The sequence below is a fragment of the Dermacentor silvarum genome, chromosome 1 (assembly GCF_013339745.2).
Source record: "Dermacentor silvarum isolate Dsil-2018 chromosome 1, BIME_Dsil_1.4, whole genome shotgun sequence".
Taxonomy (NCBI): Eukaryota; Metazoa; Arthropoda; class Arachnida; order Ixodida; family Ixodidae; genus Dermacentor; species Dermacentor silvarum.
The window spans coordinates 113,955,347-113,978,008 of NC_051154.1; the positions used below are offsets into that span (position 1 = coordinate 113,955,347).

Sequence of the window (22,662 nt, forward strand, 5' to 3'; positions counted from 1 at the left end):
ACCGGAGAAATTATCAGCTTGATTTCCTGAACACGAGAAATTAATAATCTGTGTGAGAAGGCCACGTCAGTCGCATACTGCAGCACGGCTCCTGACTCATGCTCTGGAGTTTACTGTGACGCGTGTCGCACAGCGTGTCCGAGTGGCATATCACGGCCACCAGAATCAGAACATCGTCATTCTCCACCGAAGAAAATGAAAACAAACGTAAGGTATGGTGCAATTATACAGGGTTTGTCCGAAAAGTAATGTCAGCGATTATTAGAGACCGGATTTTAGGCAAATGCCTTTTTTGTTCCTTGCGCTCCTATCGCCTCACGGGGCTTAAGAAGGGCTCCAGCCTGCACCGCCTTCCTCGTGACCCGCTTCCTGGCCGATTGAAAGTTGCGAACGGTTCCCCAGCCGCCCTACAGTCCTGACGTGGCTCTCCTAGGCTTCTTCTTTCCGCGCTTGAAAATTCCCATGAGAGGACATCATTTCGGGACAGTTGGCAAAGTCGAAGAGGCTTGCACCAAGGCTCTAAAGGACATTCCTAAGGAAGCCTACGGTGACGCCTTCGATGCTTGGAAATCTCGCTAGAAGCAATGTAACGGCGCCGGAGGAGCCTATTTTGAAACCTTTTAATGCGTTGTACTGATCTGATCAATAATTTATTAATCGACTCACTGACATTGCTTTTCGGACATACCCTGTGTATGTATGTATGTATGTATGTATGTATGTATGTATGTATGTATGTATGTATGTATGTATGTATGTATGTATGTACAGTCAACCACAAAAGTTTGCGGACCACGCGAGTGCGTGGCCAAGAGCCTCTTCGCGACACTTCCGCTACGTCACCAGCGATCGACAGCAGCGCTACGTTGAAGACGCATCCCTCCTTAAATCTATGGCCTGTCTATTTTCGCACTGTGCGCAAATATTTTCTACCTATCTCTTTCAACGTGACGCGCTCTTTGTTAGCCAGGGCTACTTGCTTATATTTTGAGAGCAGAATATCAGTACAAGTAATCAGACAGCGTATTCTTCGGCTGTTATCAGTTCTATTTTCGCGTAGCCGCGCTGTTTTTTTTTTTTTTTTGTTTTTTTTTTTTTTCGTGAGTGCGTGAGTGAGCGGTGAGGCAGCCATGGGACACAGATGCTTAGTCAGTAGGCAGAATTTTTCCGTTCCTCCCCCATCGCTAAGTGACAGTAGCGGCCGGGATTTGATCGCCTGCGCCCAGGTTTTGCTGCGCAAAGCCCGAACCACCGCGCTGTTATAGTGGTTACATTTAGAAAAATAAGAAATAATCGGGTGCGATGACTCTTTTTATAACCCTTTGCGACACGGCGTCCTCGTTTGGGGACTCGAACTTCGGAGGCGCGTCCCACGCCACGTGTTTCTTCAAATGACCTAAAACTCAATGTGCACATTCGTGTCCGCTTCCTGATGGGACAACTAGCGGTCAGTTAACTTCATTGTCCTGCGTATTGCTGCAGATGATCACTTTGCTGGAGACACTACCATGTTAGACAATCGTTCGACGTGCCGCGTTCCAAGACCAACGTCAAGAGTATTTTTTTTCTCCGGTCGACACGAATACAACCGAAAAAGCAAGTGTGCATGCGTTTCGGGCCTAATAGTCGATTCTTTTTATGCAAGCATTGAAGCTGACGGATTTCAGAATAATTAGATAATGAGTTATACGCTAATTAATTTTTTTTACTGAAACTCGCACAAAACAGCACATTGCTTCGTCTTCTTGGAATGTAATAGTGAGCGTCTTGAAATGATGCCATGCGCATTTGACGCATTTGCAGACAGTGCATCATAATTCGTGTCTGAAGGGGATGAATTTATTCACAAGACATTTACAGAAGTGTCATGAAACGTAGGTCTCTCAATGATCTATTAGGAAGTGAAATGTCCGCCGTTTTCTAGCACCTTATTGATGCGTGTGGGCATCGATCGACTCGTACAAAGATTCAGTAATCTCTGGTCGACCGCGCAGGCTTTCCCATTCTTGTGCGATCGCTTGCCACAGCGTATCGGCCGTGCGGCCGCGGTTGGCTCGTGTGGACAGCCGTTTCTTCAACATGCCCCAGACATTTTCTATGGGATTCAAGTCGGCGCCACATGGAGGCCACTCAAGCTGGCAAACAGCATGTTCTTCTAGCAATGACTGGACGATACGTGCTTTATGGATCGGGCTGCGGTCGTGTTGAAAAAAATAGCAGCCGTCGCTGAAGGGACCGTCCAGCGCATACGGAACGAGATGTCTAGTGATGACGTCGCAGTACCGTGACGCAGTGAAGGGCCCTTCCAGACGCACAAGGGGACCAAGGCCATCTTTGCTGATTGCTCCCCACACGCTCACGGAACACCGTCCACTGGATAGAACACTCTGTGTGTAATTAGGCAGATATCTGCAAGAAATAGCATACAATTGGGTTCCAGCGGCGCGTCTAAAAATGTTGATTCCTCTTGCGTATGAACTTTATAATGCTATTATAGAGTTGCAATAGAAAACGTGCAAACATCATTAGATAGTACTGAAAGACCCACTGGCAGCTTTTAATTAGCTTCAGAGTAAGTAGTACTATGAAACAATCGTTAATGTTTTCAACATAATACCACTACAGAAAAATCTCGTAATGTCCAAAAGCTCATTTTACGTGAAACATGTTGTGATGCAGAATTAGCTTCGTGAATTAACTGCCAATACACTGTAAACACACCTGCAGTTTAGTGGACGCCAAACCCGCTTCCGTTGGTCCCAGCGCGTGGAAAAAGTGGACTCGTCGCTAAAGATGACATCGCCCCATTTCTCTGTTGTCCAATCTTTCATTGCTGTAGCGAACATGAGTCGTTCTTGTAGCTGGCTGTCTGAGAGGCAGGGCTTCTGTGCTGCTACGAAAGACTGCAGGCCAAGCTCACTCGGCCTTCTTCTTACAGTCTCAGACGATACCGTGAGCGAGAGCGCTTCTCGGATATCCTCTGCACTTTGAAAAGGATCAGCCACGATGGCGGCTGTAATCAGGCGGTCCTCTTCCTCAGTCGTGGCCCTTGGACGCCCACTGCGCTCCATATCTGTGAATCTGTCATCGTCGCGGAAAGCTTGAATAATCCTATTCACGGCAGTCCGGCTCCTGTTGGTTCGGCGGCAGATTTCGCGCTGAGGTATTCCCTCTATAAATAAACGCACAATGTGCCTTCTTTCGTCAAGTGGAACACGCAGCGGCATCTTTCCAAATAGGCAATCACCACGTGGCCTGAAGCAAGTCTACTACGTTTTCAGCGACTGATGCGAAGATGCGCCTATGTGTGAAAGAAAATTTTCTATGCATCCGCTTTTTCTTTATTTTTGATGACAGTGAAACACCTCCCTACCCTTTCTCTCAAGACGCAGAAGCAGCAACACTCATTGGACCAAGATGCTGCCAACCAAAGTGCGCCAGTAAACGTCGCGTAAAAAAATCGTAAGAAAATTTTCTATGCATCCGCTTTTTCTTTATTTTTGATGACAGTGAAACACCTCCCTACCCTTTCTCTCAAGACGCAGAAGCAGCAACGCTCATTGGACCAAGATGCTGCCAACCAAAGTGCGCCAGTAAACGTCGCGTAAAAAAATCGTCGCAGCGCTTCGTGAAACTTATCTACCCACTGGCACACCAGTCGACAAAGGTTGCAGTGATTGCTCCGATACTGCTATCAAGCCAGATATGTGGCGGTCTTATCGCAGACAGCGCTCTGCGTCAACACAACGAACTAACAATGTCATGCACGGGAATAAAAAATTAACAGGCAGGCGAGTACCAAGAGGGCTCATATCCGGGAGAGCGCCCCTGTCGCCGCTAGGTGGCGTACCGCTAGGTGGCGCGGATAGGCAGTCTGGCACGCGCTCGCGTGGTCCGCAAACTTTTGTGGTTGACTGTATGTATGTATGTATGTATGTATGTATGTATGTATGTATGTATGTATGTATGTATGTATGTATGTCTAAACTTTTTTTGTTCTTTTTTTGCATAGCACAGGCAGCCAAACAATTCGTCCACTTAGAGTCGCATTTCGTGGGCTGCTGGTTTTACTGGCACAGAGATAGGACAGGGCACTGTGACTTCCTTTTTGTGCGTCTGTTTGTCGTCGAGGCGTGCTGGGACACGGCGCAACTCTCTATAACTTGTCCCGTCGCCGACAGTTGTGTCTGCGGTCGTCGCTGATCCGGGTCCTCGAGCGGTTGACCTCTCGGGGTCTGGGAGAGGGTGCGCTCCTTCCTTGTCGAGTATAGGTGTCGACGCGTCGCTACGGCGTCTCGGGCCGCCGCTGTCACGCTCGGCCGGCGCTGCACTGGGGGAGGGGGACGACGCCAGTCTCGGCGAGCAACCCGGCGCCCGTCACGGTGCTGGAGACAGCGCTTCGTATCATGCGCACAAAGGAACCGCGATCGTCGCCGCGCCTTGGATATTCTGGCTCGCCTTCGTTTTCTCTGCGTCGCTTCCCCATTTGTGGCGAGGAGAGGCAGGACAAGCAGGTGATCCTTTGTTCTTTACTTCTCTGTGGGCTTGCATGGTTGCTTGCGCGGCTAAAGTTATTAGCTAATTCTAAAGCATGAGAGAAGGTTGAACCCTGCAAGATAGGCGCATGAGAAGAAAGAACAGAACAAAGTATAGGCTGAGAACTGATAGACTTTTGCTTCTGTGTGTGCCAGAAGCGTACAGGCTTTGTCAAAGGTATACGGACTACTCCGTGCCTTCACCATATATGTTGTTCGGCTGTGTGGTGCTGTTCCCGTGGTGCTCTTGACAATTTACAGACCTCTGGATGGGGAGTACGAGAGTTATTTTCATACCCCAGGGCGCCGGAACTTATGGCATACCACAGGATCTCCCTTAAACAGCTGGCTTTGTGGTGGCAGGCAACGTAGCCCGTGTGCTTTTGACAAAGGCTGTACCTTACTAACTTTTGGAAGCTTTATTTTTTCCTTGCTCTTCTCAGGGAACCGAAATACATTCATCTCGCTTGTCGCCAAGTGAGCGGTCGTTCACAACGCCAATTGAACGTCATTCCTGCGGGCGGTGCCCTTCCGACAAGCTTTCCAAAACCGGTGTAACCGTAAAGCATGCTCGAGTTGCATCTTTCTGCGCAATGCACTGTGCACTGGCTGCGCTCGTGGTCTCCGCGCAGCCCTTGAAACGCGCCAGCATTCTCGGCTTCTGCTCCCCACGGGGGCAGGACGCTCTTCTCCAGACCTGAGAGAAGATGATGGGGGGATGGTCTCGCTGATGGGCGCGCTGTGGCGGCGCGGGGTCGGCCATGCGTGCAGCGCCGACAATGGAAACGGCGCGCGCGCTCCATGGGCGCCTTCTCCCATCTCCTTAGCCGCGGGGTCACGGTCAGTGTCCCTCCGCTAAATGGGGACATCTACGCAGCACGCGCGCCGTCAGGCCCGGTGTTGCTCGACTATGTCTGCAGGATTGCTTCCACGAAGGGCGGTCACCGCGTCTGCAGAGAAAGCCCCCCCCCCCTGCCCTCCTAACGCGCGCCGACCACCATTTTTCTGGCTGCTACAGGACTCCGAAAACAGCGCATGACGCATTCGTGCCGAACAGTGACTTTCCCATCTGAAGATATAGACAGAGAGAGAGAGAGAGAGAGAGAGATTAAACCCTGCTATGTTTTTTTCTTTCTTTCTCTTTCTTCCTTTTTTTTTTTCGCGTATGTCTGTGCTTCCTCTCTTCACGTCGTTGTTGGCTTGAGGCGTGATTGCATTGGTTGCAGAAAATGCTCGCCTCCGTCGGCATTTTATTCGACTATACGTGGGGTACAAGGATTGCACCTGATGGACAGCCCTCGTCATAGGGGCGCGAATATGCAGCGGGCGTTTAGCCACGAGGATCCTGTGCGCTTTCACTCCCGACCGGCTGGTTGGCGACAGTCGCGCACCATGACTTGTTCCTGACAAGGGCGCTGCTGTTGCACGTGCCTTGTTGCGTACAACGCAAGACGTGTCTATGCGAAACGGGCACTGGTAATTTGAGACAGTTAAAAACTTTTGAGTACCAAATCGCGTCATTGTTTCATTGGGCGAATAAAAAAATATTTCCGCGCCGGAAATGTTCCAGCGTTTCTTGCGCATATGGAATTACAGCAAGCGATAATAGCTCTTGTGGTATTCTTTCGTTAGGTCTTGCGTCTAAATTAAACGAACCACTGTTGTATGTAGCGCTGCTCGAACTTTGGTTTCCAAACCCTGGCCGATCTCGCCATTTTTCTTTGAGCAAATCTCATCGGGGGAGACTAAGTCATTTACGGGTGGGGTGTATACTCGGTTTCGTTAAGCGTTCATGTACGCTAACTGGCCTTACTGCAATTCCTTCTTCTGGACCATCTGCAAGCTGTTTAGTGACAGAGATTGTCAATAACCTAGTCAGCCCCTCGTAACGGTTTCCTTTTATGAAACGCTGCAGCGTCATGCTGACTTACAACGCTCCCTGGACAAAGCATTTGTGTGTGCAGTTAGCAGAGTAGAAGTACTTCTCACTTCTGACACAATTATGAGTCGTGACCACGCTGAGCACAAAGTGTATTGCATCTGCAATAAGTTTCTGGAGCTCGCGTCACATAGCCGCTGCAAGTTGAATGAACACTAAACGAAAATATTAGGTTGGGATTTGAGCACCTCACGTCTAGGATCGCAAACAGGCCAGTTTTTATTTTGGCGTGGGCTTGGTATGCCGGAAATGACGTAAAAGCGAAAGATTGGCTGGCGGCTTCCGCCTTCAAACTTCCGCACCAGTTCTCCGTGACATTAAATCAGTTTAGACCTGATTACTTTTTGGAGTCTCTCTAGCAGTTCGTTGGCGCAAAGGGACAAAATGAAAACGAACGAAACTTGGCTATTTTAAATTTCGCGCCCAAACGGTGGTGCCGACGTCATAGTTACAACTATAGGATTTCACATTTCCAAACATTTGAGTTCTTATTACGCCAGAAACATTGGACAGCATCGTGTTGCTGTTGCCGTCACTGTTGTGTGTGACAGGAGGTGTGGGCACACAGCTACTGACAGACTCGATGGCCATAACGGTAACGCTAAGCTGAACGCCGCTACTTGGTGGCTGTTATGCTTAGTCGTGGCTAGCCAGCGAAGTAGTTCAAAGTGGAGACAAAGCGAACAAGGATCAACTCTCATTAGCGCATGCACTATAGGCGCATACAGGTCGTGTCAGGCCGCCGCTCGGCACGAACTTGCGCTACCTAAGCTCGTCGTAAGTTCGTGCTGTACTTCTTGTTACTGGAAGATGCGTTCGATCCCGCTTTGCACGGATATGTGATTTTGAATCGTGCCGCCGTATGGACTCGAAACAATGCGGCGACATTGTCGTGCTCTGTGTGCGGTGCGCCTTGCGTGGTTCCGCAGCTTCTTTCTGTGGTGGCGTTTTCCGTTGTCGTTGGGGGCGTTCTTTTTTTAAAGAACGAGGCATGAGAAGTTAGCCGCCCTCCCAGTAGGATGCAGCGCGCAGCGTCTATCGGGGAACGACCTGGCCTTCTTACGCATGTAGCGGAAGCGCGCTGGGAAATGCTCCAGAGTTGGTATTCGTGGGAACAGGTTTCTGGCGCGGTTCGTGCTGTGGGAATCTCGCAAGCTTTCGCAACATGCATCTGACCGTCTCTCCGCTTCCCTCGCTCGGCGAGCTTTCTTTATCGGAAGCACTTTCATCTGCCTGACAGTGACTGAGTGCGTCGTCCTTGGCGAATATTGCAACGTCGAACACACACTCCTGTACAGAGTTCGATCGCTAAGGGTCGCGTCGGTAACCCCTCGCAATGAGCCCAGATTTTCACTCTTTTAGAGCCATCTTCATCCACGACGGGTTGTGTGGCCTCCGGGATCCGCGGCACATCGTCCCCTTTCCAGTGCTGCCGTGACTTGAGATGTCACGGAAGGGTGCGGACGAGGACATTTTGCATTGACGAGGGCTATCAAATCTTTCTTTTTTATTGTCTTTGGGGTGGTTACTTTTCACTGAGTTTTTTTTTTTTTTTTCGTTGCTTCGTTTAGTTTTGAATGCAGAATGTTGGTGATACACTGACAAGCTCATAGAATGCGCTTTCGTGCTATCCATGGCGAGTCGCCGACCAATGTCAGTACGTCCACTGTGCAACGCACGGCAGGAACTCTGCTAGCGTGGCCCAAATGCGTATCTGCTTTAATCTGCAACTGTATAGGCGCGCCACCGCCGGGCGATGCTGCGTCGGCAATACGTCGGAGTGACGTCCCCTGTCTTTGCCATTGAAGAATAATGTTTCGCCTTACTATCTTAACGGTTGCTGTAGGCCTGGACAGAAATGCTCGACATGAACAACCAGTGCCTCCAGCGGCCTCGAGCTAGATACAGACGCTAAACGCCATCAGTGTTCTTATACACGCGGCAAAGACAATGCAAAAGAGTTTGGTAAATAGAACACCAACATTTAAACAAACCAAAACATGCTAGCGTGCCTGAGCTTGGTCCTCTCTCTCTCCTTCTCATCTTTGCCCCTTCCGCAGTGTACGGTATCCAACCGGGTTCGGTCCTGCTTAACCTCCCTGCCTTTATATTACAGACCATCACTACCAAGTTATTACACAGTTTTTAAATAAAGAAAGATTAGACGAAGCAGGCAAAATGAAACATTTATTCGCTTGAAAGAGCCAGTTGTTTGCTGCTTCGGTTGCTCGACGGTGTTCGCGCGCGCGTGTCTGCGAACGGGCCGAGCGCGTACCGGGCACGGTCTGGTCGATCTCCTGTAACTTCCCATTGACGAAGAATACAAGCGTGACCTTAACGGAGCCCACGGTTAACCGGTCTGAGGTCACGGTGCGCATGTTCTTTCCGAGTTCCTTGCACGTGCAGCAGCCATTCGATGCGGCTGCCGCTTCCGCGTTTTGCGCGCCCTGCAGTAGCAGCCGCGTGCGTGCACGTGGTGGGAAGCAGCCGAAGCGTGCTCGCGTGCACCCCAGACCGGTTGGGTCGATCACGGGGCTAGCAGGCGACGGACAGGTCTGCTCGCTGACGTGTGTCGCCGTGATGACGGACAAGGTGAAATTCGTGCCGGACACTGGCATCGTCGATGTGAGCAAGGCCACGCGCTCTTCGCGCTGTCCTTTGAGAGTTCGCGAGCTTCTTTGGAGGGGGACGTGTCACGGACATGGAAATGACGTTGTTTATTTACTTGAGCAATACTGCGGACATTTCATTTCAGTACAAGCAGGAGAGACATTTAGCGGTGCAGGTATCGTTTAAAAGAAAATTGGGGAAAGAAAATACAACACCGAGGCAGGAAAAACAGGAAAATGCTACCAATATTTTTTCAAACAAAAGTTTTACAATGTCGCCGATGGCAGATAGTACAATTCTAGTCCTTGAGCTGGATTGCTCGAAGAGGCGGACTTTGCTTGCACAAGCTATCGAACTGCATAATTTACTAATGAAGAATGCACGAATTAATTATAACTAGTTACTGTGAAATTTATTACAGTTTACCAATTGTAACAGGTGAGCTTGCAAGACATCCACTTGGAAAGAATGCTGAAGATGACGCCAGTTTCGAGATGTGCATTTCCAATTTATACGACTAAATGCATGGTTGTCTTAGTTATTTCTATCCTGCGATGCGCAAAACGGCGTTTTTTTTTTTTTCAAAAAAAAATAATTGAAACAGTGCATTTTACCTGCCGCGGTGGCTCAGTCAGCTAAGGCGTTGCGCTGCTGAGCACGAGATCGCGGGATCAAATCCCGGCCGCGGCGGCTGCATTTCGATGGAGGCGAAATGCAAAAACGCCCGTGTGCTTGCGTTGTAGTGCATGCTAAAGAACCCCAGGTGGTCAAAATTAATCCGGAGCCCTCCACTACGGCGTGCCTCATAATCGGAACTGGTTTTGGCACGTAAAACCCCAGAAAGAAGAATAAACGGTGCATTTTGTCGCAAGTTTGACGGCACTATCACATGAAATGGTGCTAGTTTCAAAATTTGTTCCACGTGAAGGAGCCATGAGACCTCACTGGCTTCAATCTATAAATTACAATGTGTGTGGTAAAGTACTTAGTTGAAAATTAATTAGTGAAATTTTGTTAGTCAATTATGCATTTATATTTCTGGCGGAAATAATTAATGTCCGCCTATTTGAGCATTTCAACTGAAAGATTGCAATTGTGCTATTTGGCACAGGCGATCATTTTCTAACATTGTTCATTATTTTTAAAGTGAAAAATAAATACATAAAAAGTAATGCTCCGTAACCTCAATGTCGTTGCAGTTGGCCAAAGCCAAAGGCCAACTGAAACGACGTGTGAGTGCTAATGGTCATGACTGTAAACCGGAGATGGAAAGTGTAAAGCGCCAACAAAAAGTGTGATGGGACGTCAGTACGAATGTCAATGTCGGTTGGAGTGTGAGTGAGTGCTAGTCAATGTGACTGAGATTGTTTGCATGCTCCAAGAAAAAGAAAAGTGAGTGTTGAATGAATGTGCGGCATGTTCGTGGCTGTCTTGGCGTTTCGGACGGTGTCTAGCTTTTAATAAATGTATAGAGGGGACCAAAAATATTTAAAAAACGGGCTATTTTTCTTTGACATAACCTCTGAATTTGCCAGGTCTTGAAATAAATGCCACGAAGCACGTTCATGCTTTGTGTCTCTGCTGTTCAGGGCCGGTATTTTGTAGCGATGACTTTAAAGTAATAATGCCTTTTCGCGCTTATCGCGCTTTGTCAGTGGTCAGAGCGACGGTTCGCTCGCGTTATCACCGTTGATATCGTGAGCGGACCGTCGCTCTGACCACTGACAAAGCGCGATAAGCGCGAAAAGGCATTACTTTAAAGGCATCGCTACAAAATACCTGCCCAGTACTACGCATATGTGCGTCGGCGGTTGTCTCGAACCCCTGACCAACACTGTTTGCCGTTTGGTAGTTACGGTCGGGTTATACGACACAAAGGGGAGCATTATTTTTGTGTACGCAACTCGCGCATCTGCCTTTGATCCGCATTGGTGTAGGCGACAATGAAGAGGCATTGGAGCCATGTACACTGTCGTCAAGCTGATACAAAACCCCCTTGGTGACATTCGCTCCAGACACGCCTATTGTCGTGCGTGTCGTACTTTCTGTCCTTTGTGGACAACAAGTTGAACACTTGCTGTCCAGTTTGAGGAATATTGGGCTGTTCAACGTGTAGTGCTCTCGCGACCACAATTTCTGTGCGGGCACGGTGGTGAAGCGATCAGAGTACAATGATCGACGGCAAAATTTGGTGTCCATGCGGGTCTGTCTTCGGCCGAAACGTCCTGCCCCGTTAACCAGACGGTACGCGAGGCGCAGATCTTCGAGTCTCTCGTGTACCCGCCGCGGTTGCTCAGTGGCTATGGTGTTGGGCTGCTGAGCACGAGGTCGCGGGATCGAATCCCGGCCACGGCGGCCGCATTTCGATGGGGGCGAAATGCGAAAACACCCGTGTACTTAGATTTAGGTGCACGTTAAAGAACCCCAGGTGGTCCAAATTTCCGGAGTCCCCCACTACGGCGTGCCTCATAATCAGAACTGGTTTTGGCACGTAAAACCCCATAATTTAATTTTTTTAAATTTGAGTCTCTCGTGTGTCATCAAATTTTAAAAATAAAAAGATCGAACGCACAAGTTGGAATCTGTGAAGCGAAGCGTTAGATAAGGCGTTAATTCACCGTACAATTTTGTTTACTTTCATCCTATGCAACGAGTAATCTCATGGAATGTTTTTGTTAACCACCACAAAGGTCGCAACTTTATTGTCATGCAATTTTTGTTTATGCACGGCATCGTTCACAAGCTGTGCCTAAACGCAAATTCAAGTTCAGGCCGATGCGCAGTGGGAGACGTATACGCATCGATTTCACAAGGACGAAGGCGATGCATGATGCTTGTGTCGAGGGAAGAATGGTGATGACAGATGTATAGCACCGAAAAGCACGACACGTATCAATCAACATTTAGGGAGTCTGCACATCTTTTGCCAAAATGGGCATACGCCCATACTTCGTGGATAAATAAAAGAAAGTAAATTAAAGAAACCGTTAAATATAATGCACCATTTCATTAACAGATCGGTGTGCTTTAGAGGTGCCTGTCAGCCAGCAATAGTCAGAAAGCAATACACTGCCACCGTAGCGGTGGCTCCGGATTAACTTCGTACACCTGGGGTTCATTAACGCGCACCAAAAGCGCGAAAATCGAGCGTTTTTGCACTCCGCCCCTTAACGGAATGCGGCCGTCGCGGTCGGGCATCGAACCCGCGACCTCGTGCTCAGCAGCAGAATGCCATAGCCACCGTGGCGGGTGAGTGTCAACAAATTATTCCATTAAACACGTTTAGGTTTTTTTTTTTTGGATACAGCCAGCGGATGTATCAGGACCTATAGTTTGGTATCAGTAGAGTGGCAACAACGTATTGGCGGCGCACTTACCGCACGGCTTTGCCGTATAGCCATTTGGACGCCACACGACGCGTCCGCACTTTGATCAGTGCTGAATGACGTTCCCTATAACTTAAAGCAGTAACAAGTATTCGTTTCGGCCGTCGGGCATTGCGTGACGAAGATGGTAATTTTTATTGGCATCCCCTTTGAAACTGGGCGGCAACAATAGTCACCTAGCCTATACTTAAGCTAACCAGCTTTTACATTTGTTGCAGTCTAGCATTTTTCCTGTCTATCCTTGATCTTCTCTGTCTTCAGTAAAACCTCTTATCTTTAAATTGCACAATTCTTTGCTTGTAACAATCCCGGATTATCGATCTCTTTCAGGGTTTTTTTTTTTATTTTTTTAATTTTTTTCAACAATACTCTAAGCGTCTCTTGCTAATCTCTACTGCTGACCGGTTAATGCTTCCGTCCTCATTACGATGTGCTGAGTCGTATCCGGACTTTTGCAGCAAATTCAGACACATATGCCTCCTCCTATTGCGAATATGTGTCCCGATATGTTTGTCCTCGCGCAGCCATCTCGGTTCTTAAATAGCAAGACACTGCCCTTTGTGTTGACGTGAATTGGAGGAAGCGATACCGCACGGAATGTATGGCGAACATTTTGCAACCGGGCTGCGACAGTATACAGACTTTGCGTATACATGTTTGCAGTATTATGACTGTGCGAGGGCAGCTGCAGCAACCGCATTTGTTTTCCTCTCCAGTCGCTTGCTCGCGACGTTGCCGAGGTCTCTTGTGTGCTCTTGTATAGAAACTCACTCTGGTCTGCTGTCTCATTCGGGCCGCGTTGTTCAGGGTACAGGCGAGAGCGCGCGCGTATTATGTGCCTCGTTTGCCTGCTATACTGCATAGGCTGGTTCAAGGCTTTCATTCCAATTAGGGCATCTCGATGTCTGCTTTCGTTCGCTCCGCTTGACGAGTTCGCTTTGAGCTGCGCATCTGACCCGTGCGTGCGTGACGTGTTCCACTTTCGATGTCGTTATAGAGGACGCGCCCGTACGCTCCCGTGTTCCGTTCCCCCTTGTTACTCCCGGTCTCCTCCTTCATTTGGGCTCACTGCGTAATATATACGCACACACTTTGAACCGGCCCTTTTTTTAAATGCGAAGCGTTTCTTGGCGAACATTTGCCATTTTGACAGTATTTATCTATTTATCTATCTATCTATCTATCTATTTATCTATCTATTTATCTATCTATTTATCTATCTATTTATCTATCTATCTATCTATCTATTTATCAAGCCGCCTACGTCTTGGTGCTCTCATGGTCGTATCGTTAACTTGGTATTTACCAAAATTGGCATAGTATGACAAGTGTATGACGAACGGGTCATGACGTGAATTTCATGACTTGCGTGTCATGTAGGTCATGAAACAGCTGCCTACGATGGCAATGACCCAGCGAAAAAAACAGTAAGACTCAAAAACCACTGAAATGGGCTCGGACGTGGGGACTAAGGGAAGGAAACACTAAATAATGATGGTAGAAGCCGTAGTCACGAGCATGACTGCAAAAATGACAATGACTCAGCAAAAAGATTCACTCAAAAACCACCGAAATGGGTTCAGGTGTTAAAAATTAAATTATGGGGTTTTACGGTGCCAAAACCACGATCTGATTATGAGGCACGCCGTAGTGGGGGACTCCGGAAATTTGGACCACCTGGGGTTCTTTGTGTGGGTACTAAATAAAGGAAACACGAAAGGCTGGTGGCAGAAGTCAGTCATGAGCAGTCATGAGCATGACTCAGCAGAAATGACAATGACTCAGCGAAAAAAGATTAACATTCAAAAACCACCGAAATGCGTTCTGACGTGGTTACCTAGTGAAGAAAACACTAAAGGCTGATGACAGAAGTTATAGTCATGAGCATGACTCGGCGGAAATGACAATGACTCAGCGGAAAAAAGATTAACACTAAAAAACCACTAAAATGGGTTCCCACGTGGGAACTATAGTGAGGGAAACACTAAAGAATGGTGGTAGAAGCCACAGTCATGACCATGACTCAGCAAAACTGACGTGACTCAGCGAAAGAAGATTAACACTTAAAAACCAATATAATGGGTTCGGATGTGGTACTAAGTGAAGGAAAGGCTAAAGATTGATGGTCGAAGTCATAGTCATGAGCATGACTAAGGATTTCGCCTTAAGGTCTCTTAGGCCTAGCTAAAGGGTCTCCTTAGGACTCATCACATGAATGTCATGACATGCGTGTCATGTAGGTCATGAAACAGCCACCTAAGTCTTGGTGCTCTCATGGTCATTTCGCTAACTTGCTATAGGAGCACACTGCTTCGCATAACATCTATTCCCAAAGGGCGTGGGATCTGCCGGCTTTTTGACGAAGACAGTTTCATGTCTCGAAACTGGTGGCATAATCCATTTGAAGTTTTTAGTTTGCGACAACCCCTCCATTCTGTCATCTTTTTTTTTACGCCCGCTGAAATCTCTGGCGTTTTCGTATAACGTGACGTAGCTTCTCCCCCGGCGGCCACGCGTGTGTCGCGCTAGTACGCGCGCCGCGATTGGGCAGCCGGACTTTTGAGTGTATGTGTCTAATTCCAAAGTGGCACGCAAATATAGTCCCAATAGAGTTCCCAACAGCTTCGTTGGTCTTCCTTCTTCACAGGGAGTTAGAAGGGCGCTAAGGTTTTTAACAGCGGAGCTGTTTAAGCCGGGCGTAATGTGTCTGCTGAATCCAAAAATGTGGGCCGAGCCTGGCGGTAGTGCAGAAAGGGTCCAAGCGCAATGGGACATACCCCTGTGAACTAGCGAAGCTGAGCCTGGATAAGTCTAGCTAAGCATGGTTGGGACTACTTAAGCTTAGTCAGTCATTGATAGCCAATGAATAGCTAATCCGGAAAATGCTGGGCATGACTTGGTAGTGCATAGCCTAGCCCAAGTACGTGACCAATACCTTGCGATAGCCAATCAATATCTAATGGATAATCGATCAATAATCCAAACTTACCCAGGCTCAGCTTCTCTAGCTTTATTTATTTTTTAATAAATAAAACTAGATAAGCATGGTTGGGAGTACTTAGCTTAGTCAGTCATCGATAGCCAATGAATAGCTAATCCGGAAAATGCTGGGGATGACATGGTAGTGCTTAGCCTAGCCCAAATACGGAGTTAATACCTTGCGATAGCCAATCAATAGCTAATCGATAATAGATCAATAATCAGTAAATTCCGGAAAATGCTGGGGTTGACTTGGTTGTGCTTAGCCTAGCCAAAAAGCCAGGAATAGCTAGGTGCCCATCAGCTCCGCTGTCTCTTTAGTATTGCGCCTCCAGTGCAAGCTGCGCTAATTTTTTTTTTTAATTTCCGCGGTAAAAACGCTCTCTTGACTGCACTTTACAATTTCTAATGTACAACCAACATTTCCGACGGAGCCAGGTGAGCAGTAGTCTCTTTCGTGACGACTTAATCCGCTGAAAGATGACGTCATTTCTGTCGCCTTACGCGGCGCACATAGTCGTTGCGAAAGTGTTTCTCTTGATATTCGAGCGATGCTAGGTTGTCGTCTTGCTTTTTTATATTAATGAAAAGGCAATCTTAAAGTTGGCAGGTTGTATACGTGTAAATCGGTGGTTTCATAATTTTTGACGCGTTGAGTATGCATACGCGGAGCAGCTTGGCAGCGTGGTTCGCCCATTATTCCTCGTCTCAATTCCTTGTGCACTGAGGATAAAGCAGTCCTGCTCCTATGATGACTGTTTTCGTTCGCGTTCTATATGAGTTTCGCAATATGCGCCGCACACGCTGTAGCCTCCATCGAAAGCTACATTATAGCAAGACCTGCTGCTGCTGCTGTTTTTTACTTGTGCTTGTAAGCACTCCCGAAGACGCGGCATGAGTGCACCATTATCTCTCGAGGACCGTCGCCTGCCTGATCGAGGCGTGAACGTCTTTTCTCCACAGTATGATCGAGTTTCCTTGTTTTGACAAGACGTGTTCTCTCGTATCTAAATCTTTTTTTCCCTCATTCATGTCGTCGACCCAAACTTGGTGATCGGCGTAACGCACACAGAATGTTGTCCTTCGTCGGAATAAGTCGTTGTGAAAGTTTGTTTCGAGGTTACCGCGAGAAACGCGCCGGCGATTGCGGATGGAAGGGACGGGAAAAGACGCACGAGTAGGTACTACGTGGGGCGTTTCCCACCGCGCTCGCTTCCGGCATCTGACTACATGCATACCTTATTCGCTGCCTCATTGCATGCTGTTGATGTCTCAAGGCTCTGATGTTCGAGGTATTTTTTTTTTTTTTTCGTCCGAAGCTTCCCGTCTATAGAGTTCATCTTCTCGGTCGGTCCTTTCCGTTGTGGTGTCATTTCAAGACACCTTTATACTCTGTGCAAACCTTGGATGGCAGGATTTGCTGTTCATCTCGAGACCTGTTACCTTTATTTTTTCACCTTCTAATGCTTTTTTTGAGCGTAGTTACCGGCTTCCTTCTGCGTAAGTGGTTCCTCGTCTCGAAGCTGGAAGGGAGACGCGGGCTTTCACCGGTGACCTAGATACGAGTTACCGCTTTACGTGTTTTCTGGCGGTGCGTGTGCCCTGGGGTGTCGCATCCTGTGTTCCCTGGCTTTAGCGAGTTTGTTTGCGTCAGGTTGTCCCTTGCTTCGTTTTTTTTTTCTTTTATCTTAGCTCCACTTTTTCTTTCAAGAAGGGTGCTGACCGTGACGTCAGCTAGGTGCTTGCTGCCGCTTGTTTTCCTCGTATCGCAATGCGTCGTTTCATGCCATAGAAGCCGACAGCCTGATCGTGGCGCCAAGAGACCGCGAATGATGCGCGGTGAACAGCGAAACGCCGTCTTGGCTGCGGAATGGGCTTTGGCTCGTCCTCGTATTCGCATACTTTCAACCAGTTTTTCGCCCCTGATGGAGTATGATCTGCTGAGGAATAAGAAACAAAATAAAAGTCCAATCCGTATACAAAATATAACGGTTAACTTAACGCGCATGTACAGAACTTGACCGCTGGAAACCACGAAGGCTGCGTTTCTACATCCTTTTAAATCTTGCAGTGTTGTCGCCGTCGCCGTTCTTCGTATTTTCGACATTTTGAGCGCTGCTCTCCACTTTCTACACAGGTTCCGTCATATGTCGAAAACAACCTCGCGGAAGTGTTCATCCACGCATGTAGCTGGAGCGAAATTTCACTCGGCGCGCTAAATTGGTGCTTCCTTACCGCATTTCTGGCAAAACTTTTTCCTTGTAACGCCGCCAGGCCGTGTTTTTCGGACCGCACTCACTGACTGGTTGTCGTATTTCCTCTGACAGCTGCCAACCGTCGTTCTTGTAGCAACGCGGCGCGACATTCATCGCGCTTGTGGCGTCCAACTTCACACTGTTGCGTTAGGCGCATTGTCTTTCATCTCGGTCGCGTAGGCCGATTCGTCGTTCGTGAGTCACTATGACGCCGTCGCTTGAGCTTGACTCACTGATCGGTTAGCGATTGCGCGTTTCTGCTAGTTGTCGCCCGCGCATTCGCAAAGAGCGCGCCGCCGCCGCCTTATCTTCTGTCCGAAGGCGGGAAACACGTTGCAAATACGAACGAGAGCGGTGCGAAGTTGCGGGCGTATGACGTCTTTGGCGCAGGAGCCGCCCATTGGGCGACGCGGTTCAGTCTTGTCCGGTTCCCGGGGGATCCCCGTTTTGGGACGGAGCAGCGATGCGGGCATGTTCTTTCCGTTCCAGGGCCGCTCTCCTTCCCCCCTCTCTCTCCGCTCCTCGCCCTCCTCGTCGTGACGTTGTTTAGCGCGTACGCCGAGGCACGTATCGCGTGTGTTTTGACGGCACGCCGCCAATTGCTTCGAGCTCGATTCAGAAGTGAGGTGTGCGCGTGTACCGCTGCGACCGTGGTTGGGCGTGCGCCGGAGAGCGTGGAAGAACGGCCGTGAAGCATTCCCGAGTGCTAAGATATCCCCTCGTCGTACGCGATCGCTCCGGCAGAGTGCATGCTTTGTGCGGAGACCGTCCGCCAGTGAAGTTTGTCGCAAGCCGTCGTCGAGAGCGCCTAGAGGAATACCCTGTGCCACAATTCGCCCTCGGCCGTGACGGTGAGTCTGAGGCATGGTGGCTCGATCTATATTGATGCTTGTCAACCTGGTGTCTTCCCTGGTGGGCTGATGTGCTCAGTTATTGATCCGTGCTAACGACGTCAGAGCAGCAGCTAGCTGGGCAAAACGCAATTAGCAGTAAGTCGGGACCGTGAAACTAAACTACAATGCCAGAGACATTCGCTAGATGCTTGTCTTTTTGCTGTTCAGTTTTACGCTTTTCGGTTGTCGCTGTCAACAGCGCTTCAGAGCTGCTTGCCTACGCAGTCGGTGTTTCACCTGCCGTTGTTAATCTTGTACTTCGCAAGTGCCTGTCTGCGTGCGCAGCTGCGTAGTTAACGACGCAGAAATGTTGAGCGAGAAGAAAGATCAATTGCTTCTCGCTCAACATTTCTGCGTCGTTGTTAACCACATTTTGCGCATTGCCCACATTTGCCACAGATTGCACGTGTCAATATTTCATTGATATTACAGCCTTTAGGATGTGCACTTCAAGAAAACAACGTCGAAGTTTCATCAAGCCGTTAACATGGGTGTTGCGCATTTCGTCAGCTGAGTTTCCTCAATTCATCTTGAGGCCAGTGGTCTCTCGACCACCCATGGGGTATGCAAGGGTAGTTTTAGGATATGCCGGTCACACTTGAAAAAAAAAAAAAAGTGGTAGCTGCTTCGCTTTTCATCGCCTTTACAAGCCGTTCGCGTAGTGCGATGCACTACGCATCATGTAAATATAATGCAGCCAGCCATTGGATACAGGGTGTGCGCTGATTGCTTTGCAATTTCGTAATTGCGTTTCTTTTTTTTTTTTTGCTAATAGCCGTGCAATAAAAATGGTTTGCATTAACGTCATCGGGGCCGCCATCTTTGGGTACTTTGGTACGTCGAGATGCTGCACAATCAAGAAACATAACACGACAGGCGCGTCTTGCGCCGAGCGACAAATCTATATATGACAGTGATAACCCGGTGAAAAAAGGTCAGTGTTAAAGCAACGTACGCGTGAATTGATGCACTGACTTCATCGAGACCGCCATGTTTGTGTACTGTGCGGTGAGGAACTGCGTTCGCGATGTTACGTGATAACTACGTATACGTGCGTCATCATGTAGATCAATCGTTTGATGCCTCACAGCAACGCAACGGTTTGCAGAGACGTCGTATAGTATTGATCATCATGTTTAACTGTCCTAACGTGCTCCCAACGCTCGGCACACGGGCGGCGTTGTGCGTCGCCCTCATCGGAATCCGCCTGACGCAGCTGGGAATTGAACCTGCGACTTAGCACGCCATATATCCGCTGAACCGGCGGGGGCTTGTCTAGCACCGCGGGTTCAGTGAATGTAGATCAGTTGGGTCTACTTAGATCGACGCTAACCTGAATTGGCCACTCCTTTTATACATTTCCAGCTCTATCAATATACAGATAATGTAAGTAGTTTGCGCATGTAAACAAGAGGGGCAAGCCTGTTACCTTTAGATGGTGTGGCTGCAAAATACTTGTCTAGCAGGTCATTTGATCACCTTAGTTGCTGACGTTGATGGTTACGTGAATGGATTAACCTACGAGTGGAAATGAAGACTCTTAGGCAGGGACAAATGGTTTGATCATGTGTTGTTATCCGAACGTAAATTGTGATAATGCTTCGCATTCGCCGTCATGTTGAGAACGGTGGGGCCGGTTACCGCAGACAAACTGCGCTATGTCACGGAGAGTAAAAGCACGACCACTCGCATACCTCAGTAGGCAACTGATCGAAATAAGTGTTGAACCGTTATTGATTCCCGATTCATTGCTGTGATATGTCATAAGCAAGTGCATTTTTTTATTTGTATTTTTTTTTTCTTATATCCCTCGGCATAAAATTTTGCTGGTGTTATGTTGGTGCTATAGAAGGCCCGGCTTCTTCAGAGAGACCAATAGGGTTGGAATATGGATCTGGATGATGGAGATGTGTTCCTCTTTCTGATGCCTATAGGGTCTAGCTGGTCGACTAGATCGGCCCAGTATATTCTTTCTTTGATGTCAGTAATGTTTGGCCCCGCGTTCTTTCACTGAATGTGGCCTTCATACACCACACTGTTATTCTCGGCCGACTGTTGCATGGAAGAAAAAATAACAAAATAGCGCGTTCATTATAATTGATGGATGCGCTATGCTGTTCGTTTCTGCTTCTATTTACCCTTGATATTTTCATCGTCATGAAGCTGTGAGATTCATGTCGTGTATGTACACTTCGCAGCACTTGCTGTGAGCACGTTCAGGGCTGTTCATGTTAAGTCAGTGGCCGTATACCTTCTAACCATCCATTTTAAGTTTCAACATTCGCCCATCATCGTCGGATGGGATGCCACTAGCTGTTATCGCCAGGGTTGGACACTCTGCGCGACAGATAAGAAGGGAAAACGAATTGGATTGTTCGTGCTAATAAAACATTTGCACCCTTTGGGGCTTGTCCCCCAACAGTAGTCATCTTGCGTTCCTTTCCTTCATCGCTGCGCCCCCGGTATTTCCAGGTCACGAACAGCAAGCGCATGTCAGTGTGACATAGCGTTACTTACAAGAAAGTAGCAAGCGCAGTGTGTTAAATGAAGGAAAGTACGCAAGATAGATGACAAATATTATTGGGGGATAAGATCGGCCCCATAGGGTGCAAAGTGCTTTGAGTTCCAAGTACGGCTCCCTGTTCACGGCTCCCTGTTCACGGCTCCCAGTTCACGGCTCCCAGTTCACGGCTCCCAGTTCACGGCTCCCAGTTCACGGCTTTCTTGTCTAGTGCCGCGTAGATTCATATCATGTAGAGGCAGCCAGCGCTGGTTTAAAACGGCGCTATGTACTACCGGTGGACTGTGGATGTGTGAGCTAGCGACGGTCAGCCGTTTGGGTCGACTTAATTGACATTTCGAACAGTCAGGATCTTGTCTATTTCAACGCTTGCCATTTTGTGTGTGTCCGTCCGTCCAGATAACGCCGCGTTGGAACGCGCGAACGCCATATCGAGAGCTCGCTCGGCCGTGCCAATTCGTGCTGGGCACGCATCAGTTGCACCTTAGCCATCCTTAGCCCCCAACTAGATACTCGAACCCGCCGGGGTGGCTCAGTCAGCTAAGGCGTTGTGCTGCTGAGCACGAGATCGCGGGATCGAATCCCGGCCGCGGCGGCCGCATTTCGATGGAGGCGAAATGCAAAAACGCCTGTGTGCTTGCGTTGTAGTGCACGTTAAAGAACCCCAGGTGGTCAAAATTAATCCGGAGCCCTCCACTACGGCGTGCCTCATAATCAGAACTGCGGCGTGCCTCATAATCAGAACTGGTTTTGGCACGTAAAACTCCAGAAAGAACTAGATACTCGCGTTTCTATATAAGCTGTGGCACGTGGCGTTGCCCAGCCGCAACATATACGCTGCTCAAGTGTCTGGAAGCCTTGCAGCCGGATGGTGCGCACGACTCGGCAGGCATGGCTGAGTAGGCCAGCCAGGTTAACCAACACATGTGGATGTACTCGAAGGTTGAGCAGTGCCTCATCGCAGTACCTATAGTAACTATGGAAGAATAACAGCGCTGGGTAGACAAGGACACAAAGAAGAGCACGACACTGATGGCGCTGTTCTTCTTTGTGTCCTGTTCTTCTTTGTGTCTGTCTACCCAGCGCTGTTATTTTTCCTAAACATGAATTCCCACCAACTCGCCTAAATTTCTCTTCTACTATAGTAACTATTCGAGCTCTACTTTTTTTTTCGTCATACTGACATTTTGGCGCATAATTTGGATTTTCCAGTATCGATATTTTTTGCAGCGCATGTGTTCGACTGGCGCTCTGCGGGACGGCACTTGTGCGGCCATTCAAATAACTCGCAAGCATTTTTCTGATGAGAAATCGAGGGTGATCGGGAATAATCTCGAACCGGGTGGCGGTTGCGAAAGGCATTTTTTTTTTTTTTTTAGGTTAGCACTTTCACCACACCTTCGCGCGGAGAATTTGTTTCCTTGCTGAGGACGTTTTAAGGACGTTCGCTCTGGAGAAGAGCCAGGCGGGCGTCGAATGAGATGCCGGTCGTCGAGGCAGTGGAAGACGCACTATGTGTGCAAAAGCAGACGCCGGCGTCATCT

The 22,662-nt window shown here is 48.5% G+C and overlaps 1 protein-coding gene across 3 annotated transcripts in view; it reads left to right on the forward strand.

Annotated features, from left to right (window-relative positions):
- The window catches only part of LOC119435435 (CD109 antigen-like), a 126,537-nt gene that overhangs the window by 11,681 nt on the left and 92,194 nt on the right, over positions 1 to 22,662 (forward strand). Inside the window, exon 1 of one of the 3 annotated variants that reach the window (XM_037702306.2) lies at positions 18,171 to 18,555. The exons of 1 other annotated variant lie outside the window; for it this stretch is intronic. The gene's annotated coding sequence lies outside the window, so the exon portion shown is untranslated. Of the gene's footprint in view, positions 1 to 18,170; positions 18,556 to 22,662 lie in introns of those variants that run through there. One more of the 3 variants, XM_049672657.1, reaches the window with a different exon arrangement.